The 12,195-nt window shown below is 36.0% G+C and overlaps 1 protein-coding gene across 11 annotated transcripts in view; it reads right to left on the bottom strand.

Moving 5' to 3' along the window:
• Window positions 1-12,195, bottom strand: part of NBEA (neurobeachin) — a 689,863-nt gene that overhangs the window by 87,326 nt on the left and 590,342 nt on the right. The window lies entirely within an intron of this gene.

Raw genomic sequence — 12,195 nt, 5'->3', positions numbered from 1 at the left:
TTTTTATATTGATTACTTGCTAAAAATCTCTCAGGAGGATGACTTATATGTGCACAGTTTCTGGATTTACAAAAAGTTTCAGCAAACTGGATTACTAGGAACGATCCAGTTTAAACTATCAAGGCAAAACCAATACTTTTAATGTCATTTTCCTGCCTCCGTAACAATAATCATAATAAAAGTTTAGCTTGATCATAGGAAATCCAATGAAGAGAAAGTGAGGAAGTTGACCATGTGATAACCATATTAGAGAAAACCTTATCTTACTAGAGGGCCACCCAGATTGTGAAAGATAATAATGACCCATAAGGAAACCCCGTTGGAATGCTAGTTCCATTCTGTTACTATACAAATGAATCATGTATTCTTTTTATTAAGTGAAAGTACAAACCTAAGGCTGATGAAAATAATCCAGACAATTCAGATTCCCTAGAAAGCATTTTGTAAGGTCACTAAGACCTTTCCTATCAGTACCACCACACTCCCAATTATGATGTTAATCCCTATAGTGAAGCTCAGTATCCTGAGCATTATACACACACACACACACACACACACACACACACACACACACACACATACACACACACACAGACACACACACATATATATTTTTTCAACAAAGCATGTGTTAATTGGATCATTGTCTCCAACTTCTTGGCACACATAATCATTAAGAATTTCTAGCATATAGTCTTCATGATTTCAAGGAACAAATTGTTTTAGCTTCAGCTTTTGTTTGATTTTGGTTTATGGGACATGGAGTCCATTCTCATGATAGATAATAGCTGCATTATTTTGTTTTAGGATGCATACTATATATATGTATATATATATAGAGAGAGAGAGAGGAGAAAAGATGAATACTAAGTATAATATAGAACTCCTTTATTCAAAATTTAATATTACTAGTTAACTATGAAGTTCCCCCCAGGGCTTAATTTTAACAAGATAAGTAGTAGAAAATTAGTGTTTCAATGGGACAAATGGTGTTACACAAGAGAGAAAGATTCATTTATGAATTGCTTGTAAGCTTTTTCTTTGGGTCCCAGGGGACTAATTCAAATAACACAATGATGTCAGCAGTTAAAAGTCTGTTAGAATTTCTATAATAAACTCTTACTTGCAATGGCTCTTATCTTTAACATTAAAATTATTTGTAAACTATGTTCATTTTTCTTTAACCTAATTATAACTTAAAGACTAAAAAACTTATTAAAATTTTTTTAAAACTTTGGTTTAACTTAATTATTCAAAAAATATTAAGAACTTTTGTTTTAATATGTTTCTAAATGTTTGAAGGCTTAAATTTTCTTTGCTAAATTTCACTGTTCATCTCTCAAATCTTTTTACATAGAAATAAAAAGGCTATGTCATTTCATTAAATGTCATATAAAATATTAATAATATTTAAAACAAATGTGTCATTAATGTTTTGGTAAAAGGGTAATGACTACAGTAGAATGAATGTGAGCTGTAATGGAATTGACATCCTTTTTCATTTAAGATGGCCAACATATTTTATACTTTCCTAGATGTACAGACGTCTGTTTTTCTAACTCAGTATTAAAAGTCTATTTTTTCAAAGCATTTAAAATGTTTAATACCTTGTTCTGTCTTAAATATGTTAATGGATCTTTCACACGCATAAAATGTCTGCACGTTCTGTAAAGATTGCCATTATTTGAGATTGTTGGTTCTGTAAGACCTCACAAAACCTTTTTGAAAAAGGTAAAAGTCCTTCCTCTAATATTTTCCAGCCTTCTCCTCAACTACTGAAAAAGGGATAAAATAAATATTTATACTTTTAAGTTTACTCAAGTTTCATCCGATGTCATTTTATTGGAATGTTTTAAAGAATAATATTTTGTAAGAAACAGTTGCACAGTGTTAAAGTATGTATATGCCTCCCTTAGTAACTTCTTAAAATATGTTTCCAAGTTTGAATTTTTATCTAACACATTTAGGAATGAATTTTATAAAACAAAATGTATATGATCTAATTTGTTCTTGTTATTTATCTATAATTTTGTTCTAGTAATCAATTAGCAATAAATCATGTAAAGGAAAAATGCTTCAAAATGTCTGAGAAATGAAAATTTCATCACAGATGACATATTTTCTTATGGGATCCAAACATATAGTGTGTGTGTGTATCTGTCTAACTATCTACCTATCTATCTATCTATCTATCTATCTATCTATCTATCTATCATCTACCTGCCTATAATTACCTACTGACCCATGTATAAGTTGATATGGTGGTAAGTATGTTATCATTTTAAAATTTGAGCAAATAATGCAATGTCAAAACCATTTGGATTTAGCAAACGAATAAGGCAGGAATTCTGGTGAAAAAGTAAAACTTTACTCAATAAAATGTAAATTTTATATTTACAAGTAAATCTATTTTGTAATCTTTTCCCATTTTTACCATAATAACCATAGCAATTGTTGCCAATTTCCGTTTCTCACAAACAGTAGGCTTTTAGGAACAGCCACCTCTATGCCTTTTAGGTGTTTCCATATGAACAGGTTTAACTGAAAGTTTACAACCTGCTATTAGATTTATTATGATTTTGTTCTGGTCAGTTTGTATGCCACAATTTGACCCTGTAACAGATAAAGTGTAGCAGATCGCAGTGTAAAAATGAAAAATAAAAATCCCACTTCTGCAGCACTTTATTATTATGATCCAGTTTCTCAAACTGCTACAAAGTGTACATAGCTTGCAAAAAGAACTATTTTCCACATAAAATTGGTGGAAAATTATACATGTAACATTACATAAAACACAATTGAATTTAAAATGTTATTTTTTTAAGTTTATTTACTTATTTTGAGAGAGAGAGAGAGAGAGAGCGCAAGCACACGGGGGAGGGGCAGAGATAGAGGGAGAGAGAGAATCCCAAGCACGCTCCCACTGTCAGTGCGGAGCCAGGCGCGGGGGCTCGAACCCACCAACCATGGAGATCATGACCTGAGCCAAAATCAAGAGTCGGATGCTTAATTGATTAAGCCACCCAGGCACCCCAAAATACAACTGAATTTATCAAAGAAATGGTGTTGAGGATTTTCTCTACTCTATCACTCTATTTCCCCTGTTTGAATATTAAACAGAGACATTTGTCTCAGTCTTAAATACCACAAAAAGCTTTGTTTTCCTGAAAACAAAAAACAAAAAACAAACCTGTGACTTTATTATATGGAGCAAAGATCCTGACAGATGTTCATGGAGATTTATATTATTAAAGGCTCAGAGAAATACTATTATAAAAAGAATTGGTTAATTTTGTTCACACCAATGTTTTTCTTTCTTTCTTTCTTTCTTTCTTTCTTTCTTTCTTTCTTTCTTTCAACTAAAACTTCATCCTTCTTCTTGTTTTTATAATAACTATTCACAGGCAATAGAAGTAGTGCTCCCTGAAAAGTTCTGGCTAGAATCCTTACGGTACGTATTTCTGAGTGCAAACTTTTGCTTTGAATACATTTTCCTATTTTCTTTTCTTTTCTTTTCTTTTAGCTTTGACCTATCAATACTTTTCTATCTTTATAAAACCTTACAAGTTTTATGGGACAGGTATATAAATTAAAGAGGTAAAAATGAATAACAAAGATAATTTAAATAAAAAAACACTAACTGGGTAAATGGTACTCTATGAGGAATTAAAAGAACTTTAGAGAATGTGCAAGTCTGGGCATACAGCTGTAATATGAATAAACGCATCAAAAATAAATGTGGTGCAATTGTAAATGGGATTGATTCCTTGATTTCTTTTATGGTTGCTTCGTTGTTGGTGTATAGAAATAGATTTCCACACACTGATTTTATATCCTGCGACTCTGAAGTCATGATGTTCTGGCAATTTTGGGGGTTTTCTACATAAAGTATCATGTCATCTGCAAATAGTTAAATTTGACTTCTTCTTTGCTGATTTGCATGCCTTTATTTCTTTCTGTTGTCTGAGGCTGAGGCTGAGGCTAAGACTTCTAGTACTAAATTAAGTAGTAATGGTGAGATGGGCAACCTTGTCTTGTTCCTGCCCACAGGGGAAAGGTTCTCAGTTTTTCCCCATTGAGGATGATACTAGCTGTGAGTCTTTGTATATGGCCTTTATGATGTTGAGGTATGCTCCCTCTATCCCTACTTTGTTAAGGGTTTTTATCAAATATCACATGACATCACTCACGTGGAATTTAAGGAACAAGACAGATAAACATACGGGGGGAGGGGAAGAAAGAGGAGAGGAAAACAAACCACAAGACACTCTTAATGATAGAGAACAAACTTAGGGTTCATGGAGGGAGGTGGGAGGGAGATGGGCTGGATGGGTGACGGGTATTAAGAAGGTATGAGTAAAGGGGTCCCTTGGTGGCTTAGTCAGTTGAGCATCTGACTTCAGCTCAGGCCATGATCTCATGGTTCATGGTTTGAGCCCTGCATTGGGGCTTGCTGCTGATACCCTCTTTGGATTCTCTGTCACCTCCAACCTCTCTGCCCCTCCCCCTCTCATTCTTTCTCAAAAAAATAAACAACAAAAAAATATTTTGGGGTTCCTGGGTAGCTCAGTTGGTTGAGCGACCCACTTTGGCTCAGGTCATAATCTCGCAGTTTGTGAGTTTGAGCCCCGCGTCGGGCTCTGTGCTGACAGTTCGGAGCCTGGAGCCTGCTTTGGATTCTGTGTCTCTCCCTCTCTCTGCTCCTCCCCTGGTCATGCACTGTGTGCATCTCTCTCTCAATAGTAAGTAAACGTTACAAAAATAAAAAAAAAAAACAAAAGAAGGTATGAGCACTGGGTGTTGTAGGTAAGTGATGAATCACTGAATTCTACTTCTGGAAGCAACATCGCACTATATATTAACTAGCTAAAACATAAATAAAAAAATCAAATCAAATAAAAAAATAAACAAATCACCACAAAATAAAATATAAATGTACATTAAATTTATTGAATGTAAAAAAAATAAAATCAACGTAGATTGGCTTGAGGCATAGTCAATGCCATTAAAATAGATCACAAGTTTTAGGAATAAAAAAGGGTTTTAAGGAGGAATCAGAGGTCCAATTAAAGTAATATTAATAATACTGAAGTCTGGTATTTCAAAAAGAACTTGAAAATCCTCGCCATGTTCACAGTATTAGGATTCTACTTGTGTATGTAAAATATTTACGAGCTTGCGATTGCGAGTGCTCTCGGCTTGCAAATGCTAATGGTACTATATATTTATATAAGGTATGTTTTCACATCCATTTTCTAGATTGATTTTCATAAGTTTCTGAGGTGGGCAAGGCATTCATTATGGACCCAATTTCATGAGGAGGAAACAGGTACCAGAGCCTCTATTCTTTCCACAGCACTACACTGCCACTTCATTGCTAAATATGAAATTCTGATCTTGATGTCATTTTTTTCTTCTATAACTGCCTACTTAATTCCTCAACCATCACAGATCCTCAGAAATGGAATACACCCTACAGGCCTACCAGTCCAACTCTCTCACATTATAAATGAGAACAATGAAGAAAAGTCAAATCAAGATCACATTGCTAGTCAGAGGCTATCCATTTCACAGAACCAGAGGAAGCTTTGTGCTACACACAGCTGGAAGCGGGGTGGAGCCCATTGATATGTTTGGCTCACTAACTAAGTATTGCTTTTGTTATCTCAACACTCTCAACATATCTGAGCTTCTAACATATCGAACTTACCTTGTTATCTTTCACTATAGTAACCAAGGGCTTGGGACTCCTGAGAAGAGGCTTCAAGAATTCTTGTCTTTTCATTTTGTTCAGTCATGAGCTGTCTATCATCATTCTTAAAATTCTCAGTTATGACTGACCGTATAGAAATCATACCTACAGATGCTTCTGTGCTCAAGGAAACTCCCTGCCTCTTTTCTTATCTGACCAGGGAATTTCAATGCATTCTTCCGGAAGCAGCTCAAATTTCATCTGTGAAGGCCTACAGGACACTATCTGGTAATAGGCAGGTTTATGACTTTTTTTACCCAGTAGACTAGCCCTTCAAGGCAATCGCTTTTATTCATCTCTATGTTCTGAGAACCTAATACAGTACTTGGTTCTTTTTAGGTACATAATTAATTCTGAGTGAGGGAAGACTGACTGATCTGATTATATAACATTTAAATTTCCACATGGAAACTTTAGAGAAAAATTTTAGGCAAAATCAAAAGACAAACAACAAAGTAAAAAATATTTATAGCACATATGATAGATAAAAGGCTAGTTTCCTTAAAAAGTGAGCCCTTACAAATCAATAAGAAACTGATGAATAATCTAATTGAGTAAATGAGCAAATGAGATGAACAGGCAATTTATAGGTGCAAATTTCCAATATATACAGGAAAAACAGCACCAGCTGATCCAGTATACTGGATATATACTCTCTTTCTGTTCACCATGCATTACTCTTTCTTCCTTTATGAACCACTCCTTCCCTACTCTCCGTATACCTGGTTCAGGTGGGCTGACTCCAGTACCAGATGCCCTGGGTGAGCGTGTGATCCAGACCTGTCAATCAGCATCTTCTATCCCTATGGCTACTAAGACTGGTACAGAAATGAGCCGATGATTCAACTTACTCCAATGAAATTTTGCTGAAACTATCTGGGAAAGAAGGTTTCTCTTTTTCTAGTGGGGTTACAAAGGCATCACTGCAGTAACATAAGGAAGCCTGTCTCAAAATGAAGCCAAAGAGAAAAAATACCAGAGATGTAGTGTCCCATGACACTGGTGAGCCCTTGGATTCAGTTTTCCTGAACTGACCAATCCCCGACTTCTCAGTTATTTTTTTTAAAGTTTATTTATTTATTTTGAGAGAGCAGAGACAGTGCGAGTTGGGGGAGGGTGCAGAGAGAGAAGGAGAGAGAGAATCTGATGCAGGTCTTGAACTCAAAAACCATGTGATGACCACCTGAGCCGAAACCAAAAGTTGGATGCCCAACCGGCTACGCCACCCAGGCGCCCTGCTGATTTCTCAGTTACATGGGCCAATAAAAACTTTACATTTGAAGTTATAGCCAGTTTAAGTTGATTTTCTGTTCCTTACAGTTAAAAGTCAGAAGTACACTGGCAAGTTTTAAAATGTCAAATAAACTCTATTTTTATTCATTAGATTGTCAAAAATTAAGTTTCACAATATCAATGTTAGCCAGTGTATAGCAAAACATGATATGTCATAATAATGTTGGTAGGAATATAAATTGGTATAAATTTCTCATGGGGCAAACTGGTAATATTTTTAAAAATATGCACTTGCTTTTGATCCAATCATTCCACTTGGAGGAACTTATAACATGGACAGAATCAGATACAAGGATATTTGTATTTCTCACAGCATTGCTTGAAATGGCAACAAAACAAAACAAAACGAAACAAAACAAAACAAAACAAAACTAGGTGTAGTCTAACTATCCAATAAGGGACTATTTATTTATTATTATTTTATTTACATATGTTACCTTTTTTTAAATATGAAATTTATTGTCAAATTGGTTTCTATACAACACCCAGTGCTCATCCCAACAGGTAGGTGCCCTCCTCAATGCCCATCACCCACTTTCTCCTCCCTCCCACCCCCCCATCAACCCTCAGTTTATTCTCAGTTTTTAAGAGTCTCTTATGGTTTGGATCCCTCCCTCTCTAACTTTTTTTTTTCCTTCCCCTCCCCATGGTCTTCTGTTAAGTTTCTCAGGATCCACATAAGAGTGAAAGCATATGGTATCTGTCTTTCTCTGTATGACTTATTTCACTTAGCATAACCCTCTCCAGTTCCATCCACATTGATACAAAAGGCCATATTTCATTCTTTCTCATTGCCAAGTAGTATTCCATTGTGTACATAAACCACAATTTCTTTATCCATTCACCAGTTGATGGACATTTAGGCTCTTTCCACAATTTGGCTATTGTTGAGAGTGCTGCTATAAACATTGGGGTACAAGTGCCCCTATGCATCAGGACTCCTGTATCCCTTGGGTAAATTCCTAGCAGTGCTACTGCTGGGTCATAGGGTAGATCTATTTTTAATTTTTTGAGGAACCTCCACACTGTTTTCCAGAGTGGCTGCACCAGTTTGCATTCCCACCAACAGTGCAAAAGGATTCCCGTTTCTCCACATCCTCTCCAGCATCTATAGTCTCCTGATTTGTTCATTTTAGCCACTCTGACTGGTGTGAGGTGATATCTCAGTGTGGTTTTGATTTGGACTATTTAAATAAATGGTGATGGGGTTCCTGGATGGTTCAGTTGGTTAAGTGGCTGACTTCAGCTCAGGTCATGATCTCACCAATTCATGAGTTTGAGCCCTCGTCCGGTTCTTTGCTACTAGCCTGGAGCCTGCTTAAGATTCTGTCTCCCTCGCTCTCTGCCCCTCCCCCACTCACACTCTGTCTCTCTCAAAAATAATTAAATGTTACATAAATGATGATATACCCATACTGCTGCATATTATGCATCTAACTGAAAAGGTTGATTTGAAAAAACTCCAAGATAAATTCGTTCAGTGAATACTGAGTGCCTACTATGTGTCAGAAATTACTCTAGGCCCTACAATAAGATAAAAGAGGTTGCTGTTTTCATGAAGCTTGTATTCGTGTGTGTGTGTACATGTGTGTGTTTTTAGAGCAGAAACAGATGGATTCTAAATAAACAATTAGGTAAATGAGAAAATACCAGAGATAAGTGCTCTACTGACAATTAAAACAGAATTAATAGGATAGGAGCGCCCGGGTGATAAGCAAGGCATCTCTCAAGGAGAACCTCTAAGCAGAGATGTAAATACCCAGAAGGAGCTGGTCAAATGCAATTCAAGAATGAGAATTCACGACAGAGGAAGAGCTGGTACAAAGGCCTAAGGTGTCCTGACTGACATGTTCAGGGAACAGAGAGACTGTGCCTAAAGTACAGCGAACGAGAGGAAGAGTTTAGGAGATGAGGTGATAAAATAGGTAGAGGCATATCATATGGCTTTGTAGATCAGGGAAATGAAACATATTTTATGGTAAGTGAAGGGGAGAGTCAATGAATGCTTTTAAGCAGGACAAAAACAAGACCTGAAGTAGGCTTTATAAAGATAACTCCAATGGTTGTGTGGAGAATGGATTATAGGTAATAGTAAATTATTATTACGAGTACCAGGGTTGAAAAAGGCCATTTGCATCATAAGCAATTTCAGCATCACAGCATTATCAATAGTTTTCTTTCTTTTTTTTTAAAGAGCTTATTTATTTATTTTGAGAGAGAGAGAGAGAGAGAGAGGCAGATCGAGAGAGAGAGAGAGAGAAAGAGAGAGACAGAGAGAGACAGAGAGAGACAGAGAGAGAGAGAGAATCCCAAGCAGACTCCACGCTCGGCACAGAGCCTGACGTGGGCCTCAAACTCTCAACCATAAGATCATGCCCTAAGCCAATATCAAGTGTCTGATGCTCAACTGACTGGGACACCCAGGCACCCCCAATGGCTTCCTAAAAATCTTATAGTACATATGCAATTTATTTTTGCTTAAGTATTCAGAGAAAAAATTTTTGAAGAATATACATAAAACGACAAGTGAGAATAATGGAGATTTTAGTCTTCCCTAATCCCTTTGCACTGTTTGATTAACAATTTGGTTTATAGGGGCACCTGTGTGGCTCAGTCAGTTAGGTGTCTAACTTCAGCTCAGGTCATGATCTCATGGTTTGTGAGTTTGAGCCCCACATTGGACTCCATGATGACAAAGTGGAGTCTGCTTGGGACTCTCTCTCTCTCTCTCTCTCTCTCTCTCTCTCTCTCTCTGCCCCTCCCCCCACTCATGCTCGCTCTTTCTCAAAATAAATAAATAAACTATATTAAAAAAAAGAATTTGGTTTATCCCATGTATAGAATGTTAGGGGCTTTTTTTCAATTATATGACCCAGAAAACATTTAAACTTCTATAAATTTTAATCTAACTACAATAACTTTATATTTCAGCTAGCAAACAATAAAGAGCATATATTTCCAAATATAAATTCCTGTTTTTAATTTTCACTGATATTTGAATCGCCATATATCAAAACTTCACTAGTTAAAACAAAGTTAATGACAACATGAAGAAAATAAGACAAATCCAGAAGCTGAGATGTCTATAAAAACACTGGAACAGTCTCTTCGATGACACAATATCATGAAAAAAGTGGGGGGTGGTGCTGGTTAGGAGCTATTTTATTCTAAAAGACACTTGAGAGACATAAAAATCAAGTGCAACGTGAGGTCCTTGACTGAATCTTGGCTTGAAAAAAACAAATTTTAAAGGTATATGGGAGATAAGTGGGAAAATCTGATTTAAAGCGCAGTGTTAGATAATGCTAGGGAGTTTTAACTGTCAGTCTTGTATGGGGTGATGATGGTGTTCTGGTTATGAAGAAAAATGCTTTTTTCATACTAAAGTATTTATGGGTAAGGTATGATATATCTTTAATTTACTTTAAAATACTTCAGCAGAACAAAAACAAAGCTAAACATGTGAGTAATTATAATATATAAGTACTAAGTGTATTAGTTATTTTTGGTACTTTTATTTATGTTCGAAAATTGCTATACCAACAAGTCAAAATAAAATAAAGCTTGCTTGCCACAACAAAGCAAAATCTTTCAAACTCACACTAAGACCTTTCCATTGTGGTTATGCTCTGGGGTGTTCTTATAGCTAAGAAAGTTTTTAATACAAACATTTTCGGGGCACCTGCTTGGCTTTGTGGTGGAGTGAGTGACTCTTGATCTCAGAGTTATGAGTTTGAGCCCCATGTTGAGTGTAGTAATTACTTCAAAATAAAATCTTTAAAAAAGAAAAGAAAAGTTGTACTTCTAATGTGTGAAAATGTTCTCTTAAACAGATAAAGTCTCCCCTTCACAATTTTCTGCACAACATGGCCTCTCATCATCAGGTAAACTTCAACTGTTCTCCACACAACTCCCACATCCATTCCTAATAAACAGAACCTGAAGTACTGAAGCATTGATAAGTATGTGTTAAGACGTACATTTTGCTGGCTATACTTGAGTGCAATTCCCTTTATATTTTTTTCATAGGATGAATAAACATGACTAATTACATTAGGAGGAGAGAGAGACTTTGAGCCAACGTTGAATTTTGATTAGCAAAATTGATTAGCATATTCACAGGTCTGTCAGTTCCACACAGGACTGAAGTCTTTGGAGGTGGAGAATGGCTCCCTCAATGCATTTCTTTGCCTCCTCTGCTCCTATCACATGGCTGTCCATAGTGTAGGGCTTTTAGGAAAGGTGGGGGCATCTAAAAGATTTATTACATACTAGAATTTTTTTTATTATTAAAAAACTTTTTTAACGTTTTATTTTTGAGAGAGAGAGAGAGAGAAAGAGAGAGAGAGAGAGAGAGAGAGAGAGAGAGAGAGTGTGTGTGTGTGTGTGTGTGTGTGTGTGTGTGAGCAGGGGAGGGGCAGAGAGAAAGGGAGACATAGAATCCAAAACAGCCTCCAGACTCCGAGCTGTCAGCACAGAGCCTGACATGGGGCTCGAACTCATACCACGAGATCATGACCTGAGTCGAAGTCAGACAATCAACTGAACCACCCAGGTGCCCTGTTTTTAGTTTTTTTTTTTTTTGTTTGCTTGTTTTTTTCAGTATATTCTATTTACCTATTGTAGGGAAATAATAGGTAACAAATGAAAGGAAATGCAACTTATAAAACCGATGCAATCCATCATAAAGTTGTGAGGATAAAATGAGAAAATCTATGTAAAGTGCTTAGCACAATGACTACATAAGAAGTGCATGTCAAATGTTGGCTGTTACTATCATTAACCCAGGATAATTCCTAAGAAAATTATTTTAAATATCTTAGTGAAAAGTAACCAATTTTGACATAAAAAAAAACAATGGAGGCGTAATTAAATATCCTAAATCTTCATGTGTCAGTTCTAAAGGCTTTCTAAGTATTAAGTACTAAGATAATGATGAGCCTACAAATTAGTTTCAAGACCATCTCTACTGAAAATTCTGTTTTAGCGGGAGAGAAACGTTAAAGGAGATGGACTCTGGCCTAGTTTTGTCTGAATAATGCTGTGCTTCAGATGCGACCCCAAAGGGCATAAGCAGGCTCTTTTCCTCTCTACAGGTAGTATTCTTTTTTTTTTTTTTTTTTTTAATTTTTTTTTATTTTTCAACGTTT

The sequence above is a fragment of the Herpailurus yagouaroundi genome, unplaced genomic scaffold (genome assembly GCF_014898765.1).
Source record: "Herpailurus yagouaroundi ecotype Mexico unplaced genomic scaffold, PumYag 197, whole genome shotgun sequence".
NCBI lineage: Eukaryota > Metazoa > Chordata > Mammalia > Carnivora > Felidae > Herpailurus > Herpailurus yagouaroundi.
Note: the sequence above shows the minus strand (reverse complement) of the source record. Positions and strands in the feature narration are given on the sequence as shown.